We start from the raw sequence: 13105 nt of genomic DNA, 5'->3' as shown, positions 1-13105 counted from the left end.
TAAAAATGTAATTCAAATGTCATCAGATGTCATAACAACAGTAACTGTCATTATTAATTATTGACTATTGACTTTAGAGTAAAAAATTTTCATTGTGCAGTGCAGACTTGAGTACGACGAATAGTCCTCTTTGATTATTTTGTTTTTTCATACCTGAAAAACAACGTGGTCAAAAACAGGCCTGGCACAATTCCCGAATTAATGCAAGTAATTACTGATAACTGCAATTTAATTGATGTCCCGACTTTGCGAAGGTCATTTGAAAATTGATCGTTGGATCGGTAATTCGCTAGTTTCGATTTATAAACAAGTTGCGTGCTCACCGTTGAATAAAGGCCCGGGAGTTTTAAATCTCATTGTTTTATTGCACTATGTGAGGAAATTCTTTTACAACCGACAGGTCACACATAATTGACACATTTATGAAAATCAAGATTTCAACGTTCTCAAAATCACTAACCTAACTAAGACTGACACCTGATAATTTAATCTTAATGAATTGCCAATTGAAATTTTTCGTCACACGGTACTTCTAATGACTTGTTGACGTCTCCAAAAAAAAAAGAATAAAAAACAATCAAAGGGAGGAAATTAATACAATGGTAATGTAGCAACTTATCTCGTAAAGCTTCAAAGATAATTTAATGAGACGCTTTTGAAGTCACCAAACGAAATCAAATAATTACCGATTGATTTTCACTGTTACAATTATTAATTTCATTGTTTGCGTTAATTAACTAATAAACAGTGAACTGTATTATTTCCTAAATCAGGATTGGAACTTAAACGTGCTCAAGTCGATGTACAAAATACATAATTTCCTTATTTTTTAATTTAGCTCTAAAGGCGATTAAGATCTTGAGTCAAGACTTGAGTTAAGACAGGCAAGGTAGTAATTTAAGATTTCGTCTCTTCACTATACAGGGTGTTTTCGAAGTTGAGGCGTTCCTTTCAACATGAGATAGTATGCGTTGTTCTAAAGAGTTTTAGCCAAAATCACCTCAGTAAAATGTGTACGGCAATGAAGATACAAGTTAATTTTTTTGAAATTTTTGAAACCGGTCCTGCTCAAATTTGCCCTGAATTGTTAGAAATTAGAATTGTCCAAAAAAAAATCAAATGAGCATGGACGTTAATCAAAAATACTGTCAGAGTTGTCATCTAATTAGTCGGAATGGCCTCATCATTACGAAAATAATGAGCTCACAGATATGTCGCTAATGTATGGGCAATGTTATCACGTTATCAGAATGCAGCTTCGGCGTCCAGAGAGTACGCAGAGCGATTTCCAGAAAGACACCATCCTGGGCCACGTCAGTTATTAATCTAGTACAGCGGAGAAATAGACAGGACCGGACTCAAAATTTTAGAAAACAATAAAAATATACAATCAATTATCTCCGTTAATAGAAACATTTTACTAAGAAGATTTAGGCTAAAATTCTTAAGAATAATGTATAGTACCTCGTGTTACAAAGAACGCCTCAACTTCGAAAACACCCTGTATAGTGTAGATCAACATTTTTTAAATCTGTTTTCTACATTTTTTAGTCGTTTCTTTACCATTTTTTTACAGTACATCAATCACGTCTTGCCAAAATTTAACCAAGAAGGTGAAATTGTAAGTTCTAAGTTAACGTCTCAACTCTGACATTTGGCAAAAAAAAAATTATAAACGTTCGAATGCAGCGACTTGACATCAGATCAAGTATGAAGCATTGAGATTAAATAATCTGTTAGCGTTACCACTTCAGTTTATTTTGTTTGAGGATGAGTCGTTCCTTTTATCCTTTTTCTCTTTGTCTTAAATTTCGCTCTCTTGTCTACACAGCAAAAGTTTATCTGTTTATGTTCCAACCGGTGGTTGATCCAGACTAAACAAAATGTACTTTCACTCGAGAAATATCTCGCAGCAACTTTTAAAATCTCATGTTGCACAAATGAAATGACACTTTAAAAATTAATTTAAGTGAAAAATAATAATTTCGAGACGAACGAACCAGAACTGGTCTTGAATAAACAGTAAATTCCCATCAAGCAGACATTACCCTAATAAAATGAACACTAACTCAACAACAGCTCGTATAAAATTACAAAAGTTTCCCAATATTGTTTTAACACCGTCGCAAACTTCACCGCGAAATTGATCGAAAAGAAATATGTATACGCCCAAAGTAAGTAACCGAGATGCTGTTAACATTTTTGTTGAGATCTACTCATTCATTCATCCATCCGAGTCGAGCATCTATCAAGCTTGACACCCTTCCTGGCATACTATCAACTCTAAGCTGCTTATCTGCTCCATACTGCTATAATATTACCACCGGCAAAAAACTCGCTAAATGCTATTAAGTCTCGCACCTTATCGGAGAAAGCTCCACACCGATCAAAGTCAAAAAGTCTACTAAATTTATATTAGCATCTCAAAGATTATCGGGAATAAATATTGACGACATCGGAGGGAGACAGGAAGTTTTTGTGAACAATATTCTTTGCGGAGACGGCAACCGTGAAGAGGAAGGGTGGGTAATGGGTGGGAGTTTCTAATCAAACAAGTATACGTGATATCAAGCAGTATATTACGTCGAGATTGTTGGAGCAATTTATCTGAAACCTCAATAGCAACGGCAAATTAATATCATCATGGGATACTGAAACGGAAGACCGAATAATTGCAGCTTTATTCCCACTCACACTCGAATATATGTCTTTATTTAGACGTACACTTCTAATTACAAACCTCAACAGTTACACATGCAACGGGTGGATGAACATAGCAGACAAATTAACAAACATACCGAACGTAGGAAGATTTTCGGTGGATTTGCAAAGTGTTTAGATGTTTTGTTCTGTCTGGGTAAAAAAATTATGATCACCGAGTGGAAATGCAGAAAACGGGAAAAGTAAATACCAGCTCTACGATACTACAGACTAACTGTCTATAAAAGAATGTAGGATCGCAGATGGCTCTGGAATTTGAATTTGCCACCTCGTTTAAATTCATGAAATACTAATCGCAAACTGTCAAATATTCACAGGCTGTCAACACAAAGTCAACTTACTTATTTGCGCTTTCGAAGTCCTGTTTTGTTGTTTCTTGCGTTCCTGGTCTGTTTATTCTCAAAAAAAGCTTTTATCCAAAGCTAGATAATTTTTTATCTGTTTTTGTATTTGAAAATCAGCATAATTTTTTTATAACCTCCCAAATATTTTATAAGCAAAAATGGTCTTGACACTTGAACAAAATAAGTTCCTTATAATGTCTTATTAGCGTAACGGTGTTAAAAGAGACGGAGAATGGACATCAAAGTTCAAGCTTGCAAAGACAAATTTTTAGCCAACTGCCCGGACCAAAATGTTTTTAATTACCGGAAATGCAGAAAGTGGGAAAAATAAATACCAGCTCTTCGATACTATCGGGTGTTCATTTAAATTTCCGGTCAAAGCTGGCGTTGAAAAGTCGATTGTGAACGTACTACGGATTACGGATCACGCTGGTGCTGTTTGTGTTTTTACACGAGTGGTGCGTTCACAATCGACTCTTCAACGCTAACTTTGACCGGAAATTTAAATGAACACTCTATATAATGTTCTAGATTTGTGCTCAAGTTGCTTGGTGTTTGCTTTTGTTGACGTATAGCGTAGCTTCATCAGTTGTCAAATGACAGGAAGTATAGGACGAAAGAACGGAAGTGGTCGACCATGAACACGAATTGTGGAAACCGTTGAAAGAGTTTGGGAAGAGAACATTTTTATCACAACAAATGAAGGTATATTTTCAAAATGGAGTTATACATCTTAAGGATTTGTCTACCAAATAGACGATACGTTTAGAAAAAACAGAATAAGTGACGACCTGTTTGATATCTTTTAAGGCTCGTTAGTTATTCAGGATTACTTAGAACAGAGAAAAAAAATTTCATTTTATAATTTCTATGTTAAGTCCATAAATACCTTCTGAAAATGAATGTTTTAATTAACTTCATTAATTGTTAATTCGCTAAATGTAACAAGATGAGATGGTTTTATTCTATTACATAGGGGGAAGAGGACAAATGTTGTGTTAAGTCTTAAGTAGATAACACGCTTACTATGAAATGATAACTGTCCTTCTGGAAAATAACAAGCCTTACAACACGAATTTCTCGTGGAAGAACTGTTATATTCATATCAAAAACTGAGATGTTGCATTTCCATAAAATACACTTTTTAAACTAACATTTGAATTTCTTCTTAACAAACTACGATTGAGTAAGTTATGGGTATGAAGAATGTCTCTCCAAAAAATGTCAGAAATGGAATTAAGTATATCCCATGGTAGCTGTATTGTAACAAGTATCGGGTGTTCATTTAAATGTATCCTCAAAGTTGGCGTTGAAGAGTCAATTGTGAACACACCATGGATTACAGATCACGGATCAGCTATTTAAATCTCTGTTTGTGTTTTTACTCTGCAGACTGACGAGCGGTGCATTCACAATCGATTTTTCAACGCCAACTTTGAGGATAAATTTAAATGAACACCCGATACAATTAATGAGATATTTTTGTTGCCACTTTAGAACTCATCACCCTAGTTTACATTATGTTAATTGAACAATTTTGCTCCTGAAAAATCTGTTGTTTGTAATGTCGACGATAAAGTAATTGTGGAGTAACAAGACTATTAAACCCTCGAGAATCAAAAAAAGGGAACGTTTAATTTCATTCGCAGCGAACAGTCTAGACGTAAGTATTTATTTTGTGAAATATTTGAATTATGGTCGGAACTTGTGTAATTTAAACAGAAACTTTTTAACTCAAACGATAAAAATTAATAGTCAAAGTATAATAAAATTTTAAATCGTGGCCAGAATATTCGTCGTTATCCGTTAAACTTTTTCAATTCTACAAATTAAATAATTCGAAACTCTTGCAATTTTAATATCACAAAAACTTTTTGTCTGTGTGTTGCGTAATTATTTAAACATTTATCTTTGAAATTATTAATAATTCAGATATTGCATAGCAGCAATAAAATTAAGAGATCTATAGGTCATGCCTGCGCTTTGGTTGCTGGACTTGCTTTCAAACTTCCAAAAAGTAGAGACCCTCAAACTCTTCTTTACTGTGTTACATTTAATATTTTGTGCACAACTTTTGTGTAAAGCGTTATTTTAGTCCCTCACAAGACGGAGTAAACTGGCACTTTATCACTCGTGTAATTATAGCGCTCACTGCACTCTGCAGTAAACGTACACTCAAAAGAAAAAATGCACTTTCGCACCTTGTCATATACCTACTCATACAGGTTTTTATAAATTATTGCCCGTGTTATGGAATTTTGGCCGCTTTCATGTGAACTGTCAATTTTTGTCGCTGTGACTATCATTTTTTAGGTTAAAAGTCAGGTGATGACAATTTTGTTTATTTATTTTTTTAAATTAACGATTGAATCCAACAATATTGAGTTGTTTTACAACCAATTCTAAAAATAAAACTTGACTACAATCATTTATAATAACTGGATAATATACAATAGTATGATCATAATAGATTATCCCCACTACAATAAGTAAATATGATATTAGAAAAAGTTGTAACATTAATATGCATAGATAAAATTGGCTATTACATATTTTGCACAATATAAAAGGACGAGACTTGACACAACATGGTACAAGTTGTATAAAAACACATCACAAATGGACACTTTCCAGCTGGTCTGTTTGTGATCCTACCAAACACAACAAAACATTTCAAAGCTTTCGCAAAACTCATTAACGTTGTCCAGTAGCCGAGTTTTAAGAATATAACGTGAAGTTTTTTCCTAGAAACTGCAACCTGTTTGTCATAATGTTCACACAGTTATCTGTTTCTATTTTAGTAGTGCAAATTTCATTCTCTAAGTTTGCAACTTTCTAACTTCTGCATGTCTTCAATGAGCCTTGTCGCCAATGTAACTTTATTACAAAGTTCAGGAACATTGCCAGCCTCCAGACCGAGTTGGATATATTAAAAATAACACAATAGTCCTTGAAATAATTTAGGAATAAATTCCTTCAAAGTTGCTTTTCTGAGTTTTGAAAAATTTGCCAACAAAATTCCATCTGATTGATACATTATATGAGAAAGATAAATGCTGCTTCGATGTATTTGCTAGCAGCTTTTCAATGATATGCATTTCATTCAATAAAAATGTGTTTATATTATATTTTTCAAAATTCAATTCAAATGTAGAATGTGTGAAGCGGTAGGTGGATGTTAAGGGTGAACGCAGTGACATAATTAATATTTTGCGATACTCTTCAAGAAACAAGCTATAAAGCTGAGATGTAAAGATTGCTTGAAGAAAAATTGTATGATTTAAATTCTAAATGTCAAAAAAGAAATTCGGATATGAAATGCATCTGAGTATGCAGAGATTAAATATTAAAAAAGATGAGAAGAGTAGACATAACAGTATACTATAACCTTAAGAAAATAGAGCTAAAATAACAAATAAAGAAAAGAAAATAAAGAAAGGAAGAACATTTCAAATGAATAAACATGAAAAACGTAAAATTATTTCATGATTAAAAATAGGGAAAAATAAATAAACTGCGAGGTTTAAAGACAACAAAACTAATGAAAAAAAAATTGTTGAAAAAAGAAATAAACCTAGAGAAGGTAAAAATATACCTTGGAAAGTGTAAAAGTAAACGTCACAAAAATGGAATAAGATAAATTAGATGTAATTAGTCTCAAAGCAGAAGAAAACTTCAGAGAAATAATTGGTTGAAAAACAAAAGAAAAAGATTTTTTGACGTTATTTTACATAAGTACAAATTCTGTTAAATTTGGTAACTCATCAAATAAGTGTTTATTTTATTTGATTTTGTACAATATGCTTTTAAAATAGTGTAAGCATTCAACGCACTGTTATTAGGAATCACAGCATTATTATCGAGAAGTAAACTACATATTTCACTTTAAAATGAATGTTTCCAACAAAAAAATGAGAACAGTAAAGAGCGATCAAATTAATTTGTAATCGAGTTATCCATGAATCCGAAATCGTATGTCGTTACTTGAACTCCAGGCTCCAATAATGACAGCTTGAAACACAGGTTAGATCTGGACATATCAATGGCAAAAGACATACGAATTCAAATCCATGGATGATTCGATTACAAATTAATTTGATCGCTCGATATACAGGCTGTCTCAGCTAAGACTTTCGAGCCAAATATCTCGGTTATTTGCCAACGGATTTTTATGAAATTTAAAATACAGATATTTTAGACGTCGAAGGTTCAATTAGTAATAGTAAAATAACCTCAAGTTAAAAAATGTAATTTTAAACATTAAAAAATAGGGGTCTACACAAACAATTAACTAGATCACTCGTCTGATTTAACGAAAAGATTAGATTTTGTTGTTAAAAATTTAATGTAAAATTTGAAGGTATTTGAGCAGTTACCTTTTGAAACAATTGATGAAAGATTCCCAAGCAACATTTTGTACACCCTTTAAAATCTGTCAAAATTGGGCGCACGTTATTAGAAACGTCAAATTGTGTAAATTTATTGAAAATACTCTAAAAATAGACTACAATGGCCGAAATTTCAATATTGTTGAAAAAGGAAACAATTTTTGCCTATGAAGAGTGTCATAAGAACTTCAATGGCACAGTTCGTTTTCTCGTGGAACACTATCCAAATTTAAGCTTTACAAAATTTAAGGTTCACAGAGTCGTCAATTTATTTGAAGACACAGGAAGCGCACGTGAACTAAATTACCTTGCTAAAATATCCCGATCGTGTTTTAGTCCTTTATGGAAGAATTAAAGCATCCAGGATAATAAATTACGTCCAAATGTTGTCTTTAACTTTGTAAATGTTTGTAAGGTTAGCAAGATAAATGTCAAATATGTCACCTGCGTTTGTGCGAAAAGGGATGACCAAAATTCGGCGAGGGTGCGCGTTTGTTTCATACGCGTCTACGTTTTTGCATCTGCAGCTACGTTTAACACAGTTTTTTGCTTTTTTCTTGCAAACCAGACGTCTTTCGAGGAAGAGTTTCTCCCTACAGCATTTTTTATTGACGTGATTTAAGTGATTCAACATTTTAAAAAGGCATGTAAAAATTACGTTTTTAAGACTTGGGTAATTGCATTGTTGGGATTTTATTCTTCACCGTCTAAAATATCCGCATTTTAAATTTCACAAAAATCCTTTGGAAAATAACCGAGTTATTAGGTTCGAAAGTCTTAAGTGAGACACCCTGTATATCATCGTTGTGAGAAATCATGTTCCAGAAAATGACAACATCTGGATGGAGGAAAGGGATATGGATCAGGAGGGACAGAATAGAAAAAGAAAGAGGTGGGGAATAGAAAGAAAAATGATATTTTATTTATTTTTTTGGAATTGCTAGCCCGTAGGGCAAATAAAGTATTATTACGACAACATCTACATTTGAAATGTTTAAAAATATCCTGGCGCCTCCACCATTTTTGCAAATAAAATAGTATGTATTTGGGAATTTCTCCAGTAATGCTAAAGACTCTTGCGGATTTTTTAATTTGACTCGCCACAATTAAGTCTATAAATGTCGGTTTTCAGATTTTCTCTACCCCAGACAATAACAAAAAAAAATCTATAGCAGATGTTAAAGTGTGCTTTTATCTATTCAAATCAAAAGATCAAGTATACTTCGTCCAGCGACAGATTGGGAGATTTTAAATTGTAGACTTGTAACCCAACACTACAAAATCCACTAGAATACCTACATTAATTAGAGCATAATTTCAGAGCAAAAAATGTTACTGCATGAAGGTAAATAAATAAATAATTTACACTAGGTAGTACTTTCTCTGCGTAGAATTTAGTGATTTTTATGTCAACCAATCTCTCGCTGGAAAAACTTATAACATTTTAATCGCAAGGGTAGATAGATATTATTTTTGGTGTATAAAATATCCCGGCACCTCCACCATTTTTACAACACAGTTCCATTACTTCGAAATTTATGTTATAATATAACCCAATAGCTAATACATTAGTTCAAAGAATGAATAGTTAAGTAAAAATTTAAAAAAAAAAGTCAAATATAAACTTTTTTGAAACCTTAGTATAATGTATGGTAACGTATGGAAGACGTTCAAAAGAAACCATGTTTAGTAATATAAGATGATAGTACTAAAAATAAATAGACTCTATCTAACTATTTGGCTCTTCCATGACGGCTGAAAATAAACGACTAACTAAATCATTTTTTCCGCATTGGTGAATTCATAATTTCTTCAAAAATATTCTCATCCACGTAGATCATTTGCCAGAACAACCACAGCGCAACAAACTAATGTTCGTCTAAAAACCGGACAATTAACCAACCCGACTGTTAAATGGCAGCTGCACAAACGCCCTCATCTCCCTTTAATTGTCAAAGACATGTGCAATTTCCGCTAATCTCCACCGTCACTCCACAACCACGGTCTAACTTGATAATACACTCCGTGGCGTACGTATTCTTGAAGTTCAAGGATGTCAGCGGTAGATGGCTCAAATTGGCATATTGCACGGTGTCTGATCGCTCCTTCGATCCGGTCTATAATCATAAAAAGGAAATTTCCGAGGATTTTACAGCCGCCACCTACCCCTTCGAAATATAAAACTGAGCCTGTCCCCGTCGCTTATCACCTTATCCCACCTTCTACGGATCTGTTGACTTTCCTCTGGTACACCGAATAGGTGTCCGAGTGCGAGACGAGATTTCTCTTTTTTTCCCCATTTCTTTCCGAAGAGTGGACGAAGGAGGTGCTGTTGCTACGCCGGTGGCTGATTAAAATGCGCGAATTAAACCGAGGTCTATGCCCATTCACGCTTTAATTCATTCTATTACTCTAAGAGCTTTCTCGTTTAGTCGGGAGGTCTTTTGGGGTGTGTCGGGCGATTGCGTTTTTATCGCGAGCAACAAGTGCCGCTACTTCTTTTCAATCGACAGGGAAATAAAAGGGTGAATGAGAAGACGGAAAGGCTTGCTACGCGAGAAATATCTAAGGGAGTGTCATATTGGATTAGATCAAACGTCTGCTGAAAAATAAAACGAGTTAAATGGAACTTATGAATCTGAAATCAATGTTGCTATTTAATATAGATCAGAAATTGCGATTGTGGCGTAACTCCAATTTTCAGTTCTCGTTGTTGATTTCGTTAACGCTACTATTAAGGCAACAGCAGTGGTCTTGAGAAAGAACCTTGTGGAATTACCCCATCCGACTTCCTCCACTATCTACCTCTCCTCAAAGTACAACGAATAATTATTATCTCTGTTAGTAGAATTTGTATTGTAACTTGTTTTCTAGAAAACAATTGGAACAGAATTTAAAAAAAAATGTGCAACCATACGCAAAACGAGGACTTCGCGTACCTAAAACAGGCCGCGAAATCCAATTTCGCGGCCGTTGCTTTTAACGACGGCCGTTAAAATAAACATTTTAATATTTGATACATATCCATGTAAGACTGGCGTTTAGATTTTTCGAATATGAAATTAGAAACCGACATTTTTACGATTATTTCAAAATAAATTGTTTCATTTATGCCCTTTAATTTATGTGTATTTATTGACAATGAAATACATTTTGCTTGTTCGTTCTATAATAATTACAAATTATTTTCGGTTGCACAAAAAATGTTGTGTACACCTTGACCCCGAAATCCTTTAAGGCCTCGAGATTGTCCTGCCTCGGCCGCAAACGGACTCGGCATTTTTTCTCTCGATACGTTGAAGAATGATTTCGCGACCTTGATATACAAATAACTATTTTTGCAGTTGATGAGAAAGAAACAATGTTAATTAATTAACAAAAATAGTTATCTAGCTATTGGCAAATAATAGACTTGGAAAAAAGTCCTCGATAATTACTATATTTAAATTGACTGGAAGTTAATTACTCTAATTAGATCTTACGGTGTAATTTATTGACTAATTACTCGATCTTAAAGGAGTCGGGTTATTATGAAGCAGCCAATTGGCTTGAAAGAACTGAGGATATTAAAGAGAAAAATGTTCCTTGCAACTCATTAAAGGAGTAAAGTCAAGCATCTTGAACAAAAGCTGGTAATAAAGAGAAATATTTCAATGAATTTCCGCGACAGACAAAATTGAAAATTAATGACGAAAACGTCAATTCACGAAGTTTATTTATTGCAGAAAGTACTCTGTGTAGGTGGCTAATGTTGAATTGACATTTACGCAACAGTTTCAAAAAAATTACCGCTCCTACTTGTTGGTTGCGAAACACCAAAGTCTAATCGTAGATTGACCCGTGAAAATTAGTTGTGGGGCAAAAATCAATAATGATTTGGATTTAAGTTTGGTTGAATTTTAACTTTCACTTCGAATGGATTTGTTCCGGTAGCAAATGCGCCCGGAAGAACAATAAAACAATTAACTGTTAAAAAGTTCTCAAGATAAATTTAGCGACAAAGAAATCAATAGCAAAGAGACCCGTCCTATCTAAATATTTTTATGGCTGTAGAAGTTCGAAAATACTCGAACGAACTGAATCAAAGTCGGGAAACTTTCAAAAATAAAATTTTCTTCCTACTTCTTTGTTATCAGCCATATCCATAAATTCCATTTCTTGCAAGGAGTTAAAACAACGTCGCAAAACTCTGTTACCTGGATATACCATCCCAATATTTACTAGAAATGTTATTAAAATTTATTGCAGTTTTACCTACATTAATCCGAGTTATTTTATTAAAATCGCAGACTACCTCATTTTAATCAAACGAAAGTGGGACCATTGTCTGGATCGAATTGTTCGAACGTGATTTCCTTTGATCTCGATTAATCCTTTTAATTTAATTAAAATTATCGCCGAACTCCTATCAGGAACGAAAACAGATTTCCTCTTCCTCGATCGGGTTAGGAACAAACAAATGGACGAGCTTTCTCGTGATTTTATGAACTCGGAGTATACACAGGGCGGCTCTACAAAACGACTTTGCGGATTTATTAAGGGTGGGTGCACACCTGACAAACAATGTTGCGACGTGAAAGTTCAAATGGATAACAACAACGTCATTAATTTAGAAATTTCTGAATTATAATAGTATATTATTATACGAGTTTAATAAGACGCCTTATTATCACATGAGTGTGTTTAATGGAACGAATGTGATAATACGTCTTATTAAACGAGTATAATACACTATTATTTATCTACTTTGCTTTACTAATCCCTGAAATTTCGGCTGCTCAAGCTTTCATATTAGACTAGGGACTTTCGCGTGGGTTGGTAATAGACATTTTTCACAAAAATGTAAGGTTATATTTACTAAATTTACCTCGTTACCTTGACGTCTGACGTCTGATGTTGACAATATAAGAAAAGCTAAAAGTTACCAAAAACAGTTTAATAATGCTTCATTATTAAACTGTTTCCGGTATAATAATGAGCCTATTTGTAACTCAAAGTAGATAAAAAAATGTAAATTACATGTATACCTAATATCTTTAATATAAATTTTGAAAAAAAAAATTCAAAAAATTGAATAAATGAAGAAGGATAAAGATAATAATACAAAATATTTTGACGAACGACTCAAATAGAGTAGAAAAAAAATGCAGGAAAACAATAACTCCTGCAGCACACCGGTTCAAGAAATAAATAAAAAACCAAGAAAAAAAGGGACATAAAATATACTACAAGAACAAGGAAGAAAAAAGGCAAGTGAGACAAATCACAAATCATAAAACTAGAAACCAAAAAATAAATTTTAATATAAATTTAATATAATAAAATTTATTTTTTGGTTAATCAACAAATTTACAAAAAAAAAAATAGGAAGAAGAAAAGAGAAATTCGTAGATAAGCTTAGTGGTATGAAGAATAAAACTAACTTATTTACAGGACAAATATTTAGATAGAGTGGTAATAAGAAACAAAGAACAAAATATTATAGATGAGCAGGAAATTAAGTAAAAATGCAAAAAAAAAAATTGCAACGAGAAAGAAAGTTGAACAAAAACAACAGAGGGAAATAATATTACTACCAAATCCATAAATTTAGACAGATTGAACAGGATAGATATTTATTAAACAAATATAAAAAGAACAAAAAGGACATAT

The 13105-nt window shown here is 33.2% G+C and overlaps 1 protein-coding gene across 1 annotated transcript in view; it reads right to left on the bottom strand.

Moving 5' to 3' along the window:
• Window positions 1-13105, bottom strand: part of LOC138138784 (histamine H2 receptor-like) — a 117036-nt gene that overhangs the window by 71969 nt on the left and 31962 nt on the right. The window lies entirely within an intron of this gene.

This window comes from Tenebrio molitor, chromosome 9 (genome assembly GCF_963966145.1).
Source record: "Tenebrio molitor chromosome 9, icTenMoli1.1, whole genome shotgun sequence".
Classification (NCBI taxonomy): domain Eukaryota; kingdom Metazoa; phylum Arthropoda; class Insecta; order Coleoptera; family Tenebrionidae; genus Tenebrio; species Tenebrio molitor.
The sequence above is the reverse complement of the archived record's forward strand: the minus strand, read 5'-3'. Positions and strand labels throughout refer to the sequence as shown.